Source organism: Papaver somniferum, chromosome 7, assembly GCF_003573695.1.
Source record: "Papaver somniferum cultivar HN1 chromosome 7, ASM357369v1, whole genome shotgun sequence".
Classification (NCBI taxonomy): domain Eukaryota; kingdom Viridiplantae; phylum Streptophyta; class Magnoliopsida; order Ranunculales; family Papaveraceae; genus Papaver; species Papaver somniferum.
In genome coordinates, this window is record NC_039364.1 from 264,102,008 (window position 1) to 264,115,028 (window position 13,021).

The 13,021-nt window shown below is 35.5% G+C and overlaps 1 long non-coding RNA gene across 2 annotated transcripts in view; it reads right to left on the reverse strand.

Moving 5' to 3' along the window:
- LOC113300311 overlaps positions 1 to 3,572 on the reverse strand; it is a 4,398-nt gene extending 826 nt beyond the window's left edge. Inside the window, exons 1-9 of one of the 2 annotated variants that reach the window (XR_003335710.1) lie at positions 3,315 to 3,572; positions 2,326 to 2,861; positions 1,594 to 1,818; positions 1,282 to 1,374; positions 1,025 to 1,153; positions 860 to 927; positions 665 to 737; positions 478 to 577; positions 105 to 177 (exon numbers count right to left, since the gene is read on the reverse strand). This is a non-coding gene — a long non-coding RNA (uncharacterized LOC113300311). Of the gene's footprint in view, positions 1 to 104; positions 178 to 477; positions 578 to 664; positions 738 to 859; positions 928 to 1,024; positions 1,154 to 1,281; positions 1,375 to 1,593; positions 1,819 to 2,325; positions 2,862 to 2,969; positions 3,057 to 3,314 lie in introns of those variants that run through there. The other variant, XR_003335709.1, reaches the window with a different exon arrangement.
- Between the last annotated feature and the right edge of the window lie 9,449 nt (positions 3,573 to 13,021).

Consider the following 13,021-nt stretch of genomic DNA (forward strand, 5'->3'; position numbering starts at 1 on the left):
TATCTTACAAGGCACAAATATTATGAAAAAATTCTTAAAAATAGTGCAATAAGGAGTAATTAACATCTTAAGAACAAAAACTAAAGGAGTTAAAACTTTGCTACCTTTTCTGCGAACCCCGTCTCTGTCAAGCAAAACACATCCTTGAGCACAACGGAGGATTCCAGCAGGACTTATCTGCAAGATTTGAGATGAAACTTATCTCTATGGTGAACTGGGAATGGAAAAATGGTTGCAGAGTACTGCATGATATAAGCAAATCCCCAAATCAAAAATCATTTTACATAAATTGGAATCCACAAAACTAAACCTAATAACATGTTACTCCATCTAAATACCAAAACTAAACCTAGATTTGTATGGACCAGATGATGGTTTTGGAGCCTATGAAGATAAAAATCTTCCATTAAAACCAAATCCAAATAAGCATCAGATATAAATATATGAATACACAAGAAAGGGACTATTGATTCTTACAAAGGCACCACCAAGCTTGCCAAGCATGCAATGCTTAAGCGCATTGATCCTCTTCAAATGCTTCTTCAACCCTCTTGCCTGTTACCACAGCCCTAAGACACTAATGAAAGTTACAGTCAACATACTAGTGAATATTTATTTGGATGAAATAAGTCCACTAAAAATGAGTTTCCACCAAACAACTGACCTTCTCTACCATTGAGACTACCATGCCTCTCACAATGGTATAATCCCCAAAGTAACCAGGACATGAACAGAACCTACATATTAGCACGCAAAAATTCAGATCTTTCAAGTTTATGGATAGGTAACATTCATGAATAATAGAAGATGCAATCATGAACAACTTAGTCTCAGTGAAGCACGCAGTTAAGGAAATAACCTTGCAACCCTTGGCACCACTTTCCATGGAGAATCTCAGTACGTCATAACATTCCATAAGCACAGAAACTTCATCAGTGATGCACAATGAGCATTACGTATCCACAAATTAGACCCCTTCAAAAATAATATAATAATTGAAGACATATGCACGATAAAATGTTACCTCTAAGTTATCACCAAGATTATCTTCCATAGGATTAGTTGCTATCGATGCTGCATAACAGAGATTTATGGCCTCGTGCAAATCATGGGTTGCCTGCCAGAATTTGTAAAAGTCACTGCAAGTGTCGATCTGCGATATTTTGTAAATATAACCAATGTCAGGTAATCATAGTGTAATCAACAAACAATGGATTTGCGATCTTGATTGGTAAAACTTCAACTCATTTAAAACATTTTTTCAAGGAAAACTGAACTCACAATTGGATCAGGAGCATTCACTTGCTCGCACTGCTGGTTCAGGCCAACAACTACTGTGAAAGTTGCATGATCATGGAAGTATTGCGTCTCTAGCTACAACAGAACAAAATTAAATGTATATAAGATCTGTGTTGTATGAGGCGGAAAACGAAGCGCCTCACGCCTGGTTACCTAGGCGCGACTTAGGCGCTCTAGGCGAACATAAACAAAAATCCAAAGTAAGTATCCTTTTTAATTACTTTCATGTACACTAAGTCATTATGCGATGTACAGGACAAAAAAAGAATCATTATTATCATTACTAGAACTTACATGGAAAGATTCAAACTCTCTTCTCCCTGGTTCTACATCAACTACGTTATCCCAACCTATAATATTAGTATATATCACAGAACAAAGAGAACGAATCATTATTATCATCGTCGTGGTGACCACCTTCATTTTCTTCATCATCAATTCTCCAAAACCAGAACCATTTGTTCCTCCATTTTCATCATCATCACTTCTCCAAAACCAGAATCATTTATTCCTCTACATCTAAGACAAGGATTTGTTGGTAAACAAGACATATATTAGGAAAGCTAGGACATAATATGAATGAAATTTTCTATAAAAGTAATAATAAAACCAATTACTGATGAATCTTAGGAAATAAAATCTATAAAAGTAATAAAACCAATTACTGACGAATATTAGGAAACAAAAATCAATCACGTTAATCTGAATCACTTTTTATGTTCGTGATTCACGTTAGTAATAAATCTCTTTGACAGTTTGATTAGGAAATAAAAATTAATCACATTTATAGCCATCAAGTTAATTTCTTAAATAATAATTTTTCTACCATATTTATTATTATACAATGTTAGCAGTAACTGATAGCATAATTCTGAAAATGGAAACGAATTCCTATCAAGTTGCACGTAATTAGAGCAATTATGCTAAATCAACTAATGAATTATTAGCATAGTGTGGCCTCTAAGCAGAATTATACAACAGACCATAGAACAAAAACAGATATTGAAAACTATGTGAGAATTATACCTCAAAAACTCCATTATCAATAGTCAAGATACTGACATCTAATGTACCACCACCAAGATCAAAAACAAGGATGTTCTTTTCTCCGTTTTTTTTGTACAAACCATAAGCCATAGCTGCTGCGGCTGGCTCGTTGATGATTCTTGCTACATTTAATCCAGCAATCACATCGGCATCCTTGGTAGTAAGCATCATTAAAGTATGTTGTAGAACAAAGAACACGACAACGATTCAGCTACATTTAAAAAATCCACATAAAAAATTTCAAATTCTTCCAAATCCACATAATAAATTGTGGAATCAAACATGAATTAATTTGATTTGGTTCTTAATCATTCCAGGAGCAGTAATGACAGCATTCTAAGAATGCTTCAGCGGTTTCCTTCATCTTGGTCAGAATCATAACACTAATTTCCTCAGGACTGAAAACCTTAGTCTCCCCATCCTTAAGTTTAACCTCAACATATGGCTTTCCTTCCTTGTTGACAATCTTGTATGGTAAGAGTTTCATATCTCTATGTACCTCTTTATCATCAAACCTACACAAAACCAAAATCACTCATAAATCACAAACCCAGAAAAATCTCCACTACCAATTACACAAAAAATCTTAATCTAATCCAAATCTAAGTATTTTTTTGACTTACCTTCTTCTGATAAGTCTCTTGATATCAAAGACAGTTCTCATTACAATTCCATCAAATCAACGAACACCAAATCAAAGTAAAAAAAAAAAATCAAAGTAAAAAAAAACAAACAGAACTGATAAGCAATGCGACCAACTTATGCTTCATCACCACTACCACACCATCATCATCAGGAATCATTATAAGAACCAGTTGAAGTAAACCACAACCCTATTCATAAAAATAACACTACAATCGAAACTATTACCAGGAAAATCAAGAGATTGAAAATTCACCCTAACCCTAATATTAAAAATTAAATTTCTGAAATTGAAGATGTAACAAGATTGAGTCATAGATAATTACCCCAATGAATCATAAGAAGTATTTCATCATTGAAAACACAGATTACCGATGACATCGGTTATTAGCTTGAGGGTATTGATTTTTGTTTCACCTTCTGGATCTGGATCGAGATGAAGAAATCGATTCTTTGAAGAAGAAGAAGAAGAAGAAGAAGAAGAAGAAGAAGAAGAAGGTGATGGATGTCGATGGAGAGCAAATGTTTTTAAACTTAGATTGGAAAAAAAAACAAAACAAGAAAAAGATGGAGATGGAGATGAGTTCGATGTGAGCTAGTGAATAGGTAAGAAAGAATAAAGATACTGGATAAAAGATAAAGACGAGTACATTGATAAAAACAAAGAAGTTCTCATCCAGCCGTTCTTTTCAATAGGCAAATCGTGACCATATAAAATGTGGGGCCCAAAATCCATTATCAGATCTGCATCGAAAGCTGAGGGTCGGTGAATCAGTAGTTTTATGATGGCAAAATGATAAATATAATTTTCAATTCAGAGACGGCTAATTATCCTCTCAGAAGTTTTACGGTTTTTTATTAAATCAGAGACCGCTTTTACGGGTCTGCGGCCTAACTACCGTTACTTGGGGGTCTCTGATGTGGGTTGGTAAACACTCATTTTCCACTAGTGAGGGAAATATGCATGTGGACAATTGATTTGTCATTTTATATCGCTAGTCATCAGCTGCTAAAGATCCCTACCACCCAAGTTGTCCAAGTACGGGTTATTAAATCCAGTGAGTGGATGTTTAGGGAAAAAGTGATGTTTGGTTTCTTCCTACCATCTAGTATTACCGATGACGGCGAACACCAAGTTTTGTTATCTTCCGTCATAACCACTATGGAAATTTTTAAGAGCCTGGGAATTGTTAGTGAACATGACGCAAAAGGCGACAAAGTATTTCTAGAATTTTTAAACTCAGATAATGGGAATAAAATTTTACAAATAGAGGAATCCCTTGGAGAAACTAATTTTGTTAAGGCGCTGGTCGATAAGATCTCTAAGTTGATGCAAATACGTAAGTCTGGTAATGATTGGCAATGTGTACCACTTTTCCTAGCTATAAAAAATAATTTACTTGGAGTTGAGTATCTTAGGCTACTGATCTTTTTAATGATTAGAGCCCTAAGAGTCAGGGTAGCTTGGATCAATTACTTTGACATGTGTACTGACACAATTCCTTTTGGCGGACAAAATATAAGTGTTCTTGAATCAGTTTATACCGACGGGAGATGGTTAGATGACATCATATTCTTTTCAGCACTTACTGCTGCACCGTCGGTTGAGACACTTCTAGATGATGCAATTGACGTTAGACGTTACGTCGAAATTAGAAGACTTGGTTGGTCGATTTTATCTCAAGACAGAAATGTAGTTAATGAATCGTAGGAGTTATTCCATTTCTTGGACCAGCAGAGCAAAAAGTCAATTGGTTGTGCATTCCATGGTATAGCTCAGAAGTTGGGAGATACCCATGTTGTACTCATTGTGGTACTTGTTGGCATAGTTTTCATGACCACCATTAATGAAGTGACTTTTGTGTTTGATCGTGGTAAGTTTTTAAGAGAATTATATGGAGAATACAGGAAACGCCACATTCGTTGTGTCGTGATGTATTTCCAGAATTTCAGGCTTGAGGACAAGCCATTTTTCGAGAAGGCTGGGATGTTGCGGTACCAACACCTATTCATATTAGTTTACTTATTTAGTTTCTCTATATTAGTTCCCTTGTTTAGTTTAAACTCCATAGTTAGCATTACTTGTTTCACAAGTATACGTAGTTATAAATACAACTCATGAGCTTTGTCAAAGACTCAAGAATTAATAAAAGAACTCTTTCAATCTCTTTGATCTTCTTATTCTCTTCTAAATCTTCTTCTAAATATCTTAATTCTTCAACTATCCGGGTTTTATACCTATTTTTATCACATAAACCTTGTGTTTTGGTCTAGAACCCCAACATAGTGATGGAGGGGTAGAGATTTGGTTTGTTACTAGCGCTGCATGTCACTTGTTTGCTATTACTCCTAAAAGAAATGATCTGATTGGAAGTGTTTCACCATCTTTTTAATACTTACTTCAATCTCCATCCGCGGTATTGGGTATGTTCAAATGTTTTCATCCTTTTTCTTCTGAGATTTGTTTATAAATGGAAACTAATAGTTTTTGGTGCAAGAAGTTTTGGTACAAACTGGTACCACCAATTAAATGGAACTATTATTTTTGTTTGAATCATTTAATAACTTTTTGTGCACTTGAGCATGGATTTGCTGTAACCAATATTGATCTTATGTAGAATTATTAAGAAATACTGAATTGATTTAATTAGATTTGTTTTGAATTGAGATGATTGCCCTGCTTAGTATATTTGCGAAGATTCGTAAAAATATACCTGCTCGATCAGTTCAAATATAGATGACCTATCTGATATACAGTGCTTGTAGAAAAATGAGTATTGTATAGGCTAAATGGTATAGATTGAATATGCGTACTTTGGGATTTTTTTCTTAAAAAGAAATGAATTAATGGGTTGCCAGTGACTAGTATGAATGAACCATAGTTGATAAAAAGTCTAGGATGAAAGGTGTGGGTTAATGTAACGTTAATGGCTTTGATGTCAGATTGATAAGTGGAAAAATGCATGTTCTAACATTTCTGGCTAAATTGGGCTATACATTCTTAGTTACATTTTCCATGGTTAGTTTCAATTAGAATCGTTGTCTTGTTTTAGGTTAAGCATATGGGCTATACATTCTTAGTTACATTTTCCATGCTTGCGTGATTAAAGGATTTTGAAAGTATTTATAGCGATTGGATTTTCTTATGAATATTGACCAAGGATATTTAAATAGTATCGTTGCGATGCTGAGAAGTTCCGAGCGTTCCTCTTGTATAAATGTTGTTATAGTGTTCATCCTTGTACTATGTTATCTTGGTAAAGGTAGTAGTTAGCTTCAAGGGTTGAATGGTTATGGTGGCATACTATAAATTGTCTTTATATATGTGTAGAAATGCTTCCAACAGTAATGGTAAAAGAGTTCTAAAATCTTTTTAATACGGTGTTCTTGTAAATTGACTAGTACTCATTTTTATGGGATGTTAGCTTACGAGAATCTCATTTCATTTCTTCCGCATATTTATGTGCGTGAGTATCTCATTCTGTGGTGTCCAGTATTTAGGAAAATGTGGGATTTTTCTCTGGCTTTGATTTACTCTATCCATGTCGTTGGCCTTAAATAATGTCTTCGCTCTATTTCTGAAATTGATGGATGGTCTTTTTAGAGCATCCACAATGGACGATCAAACCTATATATTTGGTCAAGAAACGAGACACAGCGGGACAGACTATCGAGTAAAAGTTGGACCAAAATCAAATCCCAGACTATATTTGGTCTGGAACCAAGACCAAACCCAAATATAGTCGAGCGAACGTATAAAGTGATCCTGTGATGGGGCCGAACGTATAAAGTGATCCTGTGATGGGCCGGGCGTACGTATAAAGTGATCCTTGTGATGGGGCGGACATTATATGTGATCCTTGTGATGGGGCGGACATTATATGTGATCCTGACCAAATGGGGCGGACATTATATGTGATCCTTGTGATGGGGCGAACATTATATGTGATCCTGACCAAATTTACTGTTCCATCCTAGTGTAACACCACGGACTAAACTCAAATTTGGTCGTTTTCTTTTTGTCTTTGGTTTTGATCGCACCACTGCAGTTACTCTTAGCACGTTGATTTTTCCTTTAAATGCATTTCCATTCTTGTTTGGCGGGTATGACAAATGGGAAATGGAGCAATATTTATGGTTTTACTATTTTTGTTTAGTATCTTCTCATGTGGCTGGATACCCGTAGATAGTAGACAATTGAACCTCACAGTTCTTTTAGCTTCATAACTAAAATGCAAGAGTGACCGGTTAATCCTGTTAGCACTGTTATGTTTCCTTTAAGTGATTAAATTCATTTTTACTTTCGTTATATAAGATCACTTTAGGAAAATGGTTACCGAAATGAGCCGATTTTTTATATATTTATTTTTACTCTTCAATGAAAATTTTATAGAGAGGTACAAGAGCACAAGGGCAAATTTGATATAGAGAATAAATGGTAGGATGAGATGTCGTACCTGATATGTTTTTGGATAGTGTTAATAGTGAAACGAAAATAGGTGTTCCGTGCCGGGCCTGCCGGCATATCGGAATTATCATTGAATAATTTTGGGATGAAATTAAAACGATTATTTAGTGTTAAGGTATCTATCTAGCTATCAAGCTATGTAATTAGCATTTTGACTTCGAATTTACTGTTAAGAGCTGGATTTCTTAATAGTATGTTAGCTGGATTTGAGTAATCCAGGCGATACTAGTTCACCATAATATTGATTAAGACTCTTTGGTATGATGCATGATGTTGTACTTGACATATATACTTGTGTTTAGCTATCAGAATGATTACTGCCTTGATTTTATTAATTCCATCTTAAATATTGGTTGTTGGTACCTCTGTTTATGCATCACGTTAGTGTACTCCACTTGGATTTAAAATCTGTAGTCATAATGGGTTAGGTTTATATACATATATATGGTTAGTTAATTTCTACTACTGTTTGATGGACATGAACGCATAAAAGAGTAATAATGTTACATATATACTGGGGAGCTAGTAGTTTTCTGATTCTTTATATGTATCTGTCATCAAAGATTATGGTTGTGTATTTAGATTCATTTGTCATGTTGCATTTTGAGAAGGCTTCGTAGATTATTTAGTCCAATGATTTTGGTCAATCATATCACAAGAATGATACTCCCTCCGTCCCACCATTAAGTGACATATTTGGTTTTTAATTTTGTCCTATCATTAAGTGACCTATATCACTAAACAAGGAGATATTTCTAAAATTACCCTTTTAATTGATTATAAGAAATATAAGAAATATGCATAATTTGATAGGCATGTTTATATTCGTTACGTAGGTGTTTTAAAATGCTTTTCAATAGTATAAAGTTTGCGAACATCTGTGGTGTAGTTAGAGATAAATCATTTCAAAATTTCATTAATTATTATCTATAAGGATATAATTGTAAAAAATGCTTAAAAATCTCTTTTTCCTTGCTTGCCTTAAAATTTGTGCAAACTTCAAATAGGTCACTTAATAGTGGGACGGAGGGAGTAAATGATAATTGGGTATGGTGTGGAGCCGACTGAATACTAAACATATTTTTACATTTTTGTAAGTCCCTGAGACATTCCACATATTCCTGTTGTGTAATATGTTTGCTTGGATTAGACACAACACAGTCGTAGTCTACTTTTGATCTTTAATGGCAGGTACAAGTACAGATATATGCTGACATCTTGTTCATCTGTGGATAATCGTTAAGGTGATTGTTGACAATACAATGTGCTAGGTATAGTTGTTTCTGTGCAACTCATACTAACCATACCATCTAATTTACTGCTATGACAAGAGATAATTACTACTAGTGAAGGTAGTTCATACTATCTAAACCAGATCGACGAACTACGGTCGTGTTTGATCCCTTTCGAGTTACGGAGGAGGGTACGTAGCCAGCCGTTTTGCGGTTCAGCACAACTATGCGAGTTTGTTCATATTATCTGAAATAGTTTGGTCGGTACATGACCGTTTATACCATCTATTCAGAGATGATTGCAACTTGGAAAGTATATACCATTGGCAACTGGTTGATGGTGGCTGATAACCAGAACTACCTTGACATTGGTAATTGGCCATATAAATTGTTTGAGTTGGCAACCGACTGATTCTTATTTTCGGCAATTGGCAGCCTGTTATTTTTGGCAATTGGCCCTCTGATATTTTTCGACAATCGGCCGTGTGATTTTTGGCAATTGGTCGTCTGATATTTTTCGGCAATTGGCCATGTGATTTTTGGAAATCGGTTGTCTGATATTTTTTGGAAACTGGCCGTTTGTTATTTTTCGGCAATCGGCCGTCTGTTATTTTTGGCAACTGGCCAACTATTATTTTATTATTTTCGGCAACTGGCCAACTCTTCTTCTCGGCAATCGGTCGTCTCTTATTTTTTTGGAAATTGGAACCCCTGGTCGAATTTTATGAGTATTGTGGTATGGGAGATATGCCCATAGAATTCTGACCTTGAGACTAATGAGATTTCTACCGTGTGCAGGATTATGAATGAACAAAATTTTTACTTGAGTGGCGTATAAGAGAATCGGAGCTTGTCAAGCGACCCGTAACCCGAACTGCTAGAAGCAAAAATTCTCTGGTCTGTCACAAACAAGGTACAAATACTTAGCTGCAACCAAGAGAACTGAAATCAAATTTCTATCATAAGCAGCAAATTAAATCTAATGTATCAAACTTCCATAGGATACTAACTCCAGTATAACTCAGGGGTTCTTCATGTTAGCACTAACTGCATTAGTTTCTTAACTGCCCAACTTTTAACTCCTTTTATATGTTTTTTATTTTGTTTTTCTTGAGAGAGGAGAGCATAAACGCGCGGAAGCAATAGAAGACTACATTGATAATAATTTTTGGTATCTTTCTCATTAATTCTCTAGCTATTTATACAATCACAAGACTTGGCTCTCAAGATAATTCCTAATATAACTCAAACTAACCTAAATTATATCTCCTAATTATATTCTCCTATATTATTTCCTAATACCCTCCCTCAAGATGGAGCATGTAGATCACGAATGCCCATCTTGGACCAAAGAAATTTAACTTCGTTTTTTTTTTTTTTTTTTTTTTTTTTTTTCAACGCTTTTGCGAAAAAAAAAAATCTTCAGATTGTAGTTTAAGGACGTTTCGGTCCTCTTTGTAGTTTAAGGACGTTTCGGTCCCCTTCATAGTTTAAGGACATTACGCTTTCGGTCCCATTTTCGTAGTTTAAGGACATCTTTCGGTCCTCTTCGTAGTTTAAGGACATTTCGGTCCCCTTCATAGTTTAAGGACATTACGCTTTCGGTCCCAATAGTAGTTTTAGAACATACAGGTTCCATCTTTGTAGTTTAAGGACATTGTGGTCCCATCTTCATAGTTTTAGAACATTTCGGTTCCATCTTCGTAGTTTAAGGACGTTTCGGTCCCCTCTTCGTAGTTTAAGGACATTGCGGTCCCATCTTCGGAAGAATACTTCTTGTACTCTTGTTTTCTTGGTTTCTTCGATAGAATACTTTTTGTACTCTCTCGACAACTCATAGGATTTTAACCTACTATTGTTGTTCTTTTTCTCATCACCTCTTGGTGATTGGTTTTTTTTTTTTTTTTTTTTTTTTTTTCACAACATGAATGTTGTTTCTTCTTCTCTCTTGTTCCAGTCACGCACTTCTCGTGAAACCTTCACACTTCTTTGTTCTTCAAGATTCTCTCACAATCTTGTCGTCTTTACAAAGTCTGCCACACTTCACTCACAATCTTGTCGTCTTTACAAAGTCTGCCACACTTTGTAGGATCTCTAAGTTTCTGCCACAAACTCTTCAACCACACTTCACTTCTTCCAACATGTTGAACAGCTTTCTGCAACACCTCTAACAGAAACTATCACACTTCTTCTGTTACGCTTCTGTAACGATTCTTCTTAACTGTGACATCCTTTAGTCACACTACTTGTTCATCTGTAACAATTCTGTAACTGTGATTGTTCTTTGTAATACATCACATATTGTTACCAACTTCCAATAACACATTTTTTTAAACGCCAGTTCTCACCAGATTTTAGGGTTGTGAATCCCAAATCTCCAACGTCGTCAAATCTCCAGCATGTCACACTTCGCAGCTGCTCCTTTTATCATCTTAGCTCCAGAAGTCCAACAGTCCTCCCCAGCTGCAGAAGTCCATCGGTCCTTTCTAGCCGTTAACAACAACCAACCAACATTAAGAACTCAAACTTCCATCTCATCTCGTGCTCACGGTTCACCTGCGATGGACCTGGAAGACTCAAAATCTGATTCGGACCAATCAACCCCATCACCAGCAAACCAATAGAGACATCAATCACCAACCCAAAGCTCAATTCGAACTGGAGAATAACTCCCATCAATACCACCAGCTTCATCATCACCTTGCTCACTAGTCAACAACAGCAGCTCATACTTCCTGTCATGACAATGTAAACCAACCTTCTTCGAACCCATGACCAGAATCTAGGGCAAATCAGATTCTCCAGCAAACTAACGACAACAGCAACACAGCAACCAGCATCGCCTCTTCACAAACTTGTTGTGTCTGCTTTACCGTTAATCCTCATCTTCTAACAGCGACCAAACCTTGCCTCCAATCCAACAAGTCATGAATAGTAACCTTGCAACAATTTTCTTTCTCTTTAAAACAACAACGATTCTTTTGACAGGCCTTCGAACAATTTTTTTTTTTTTTCTTAAACCCTAAAAACATGGAAAAAACTTCTCTAACTCTTTCTCCTTCTCCTTCTCCTCTCTCTTCCTCTCATCTCGCTCTGATACCATGTTAAGGATCGAGCAAGAGAGAGGAGAGCATAAACGCGCTGAAGCAATAGAAGACTACATTGATAATAATTCTTGGTATCTTTCTCATTAATTCTCTAGCTATTTATACAATCACAAGACTTGGCTCTCAAGATAATTCTAATATAACTCAAACTAACCTAAATTATATCTCCTAATTATAGTCTCCTATATTATTTCCTAATATGTTGATTTATATAGTTGTTGATAGCCTTACAAAAATCTTGCCAAGATGATGAACGAGGGAGGAAAATACGTGGATCCTTATAGCTCTTGGAAATGGTATTGTTCTCTCCTTTTTTGTTTGTTGATTTGGTTACGTTTTTGGTTTTGGTGGGTTTTGATCAGGTTTATATTTTGTTGAACATTTGCGGTTCTGCTACAAATTGAATTATTACGGCAAAAGACCATCAGTTCAGCTTATCATTGGTCATATTGATGAGAGTGGCATATATGACCTTAGTAATTCTCTTCTCTGCTTTCATGTCTAATTAATTCCGACATGTGTATTCTTAAGGTACCTTCCGATCACAATATCAAGAGTAGAAGCCACTGAAGCCAAACACACAGTGGGTAGGAAAAACTTCCCTTGATGCAAGAAATGGTACGTACGTACATATGCTTTTTTATCCAGTCACTTTCCAGTCTTGCAACTTGAAAGCTCTTCGAGGTTTATCATTTTATTACCTTGGATTTGACTGTTCATGGTTGAAATATTTCTCATATTTGTATGCGTAAACATTACAAAACCTCGTCAAGATGGGATTACATATCCTAGTAGATGTTAGATAGGGCTACACCATGTTTTACGGCTGCAAAAATTTATGCAACTTTCATCGTTTCATATTAACTTGCATATAGAATACTGCCTACCACAAGTGTCCTCTCTGTATGTCCAGCTTAGATATTTTATAACGTTATCCTAGTTATTGTCCATTTATCCCCCTTGTGCGTTTATAAATCTTATTTTTTGTTCTAACTTCATGGAATTCACTGAATATTTGAATTTGAACAATATAGTTGGCTTCTTTGCGATCTTGGTGGTCTCTATGCCATTAGTTTTGCCATATTCTTTTACCTCTTTGTCCAAGTAAGTTACTTATCTACCAGTTACAGCTTTTTATCTTTTACTTTTGTAGTTTTCAATCCTTGTATATTTATTTATCAATTTGAACTAGTTATTGCCTTATGTTTTACCTGAGTGGTGGTCTA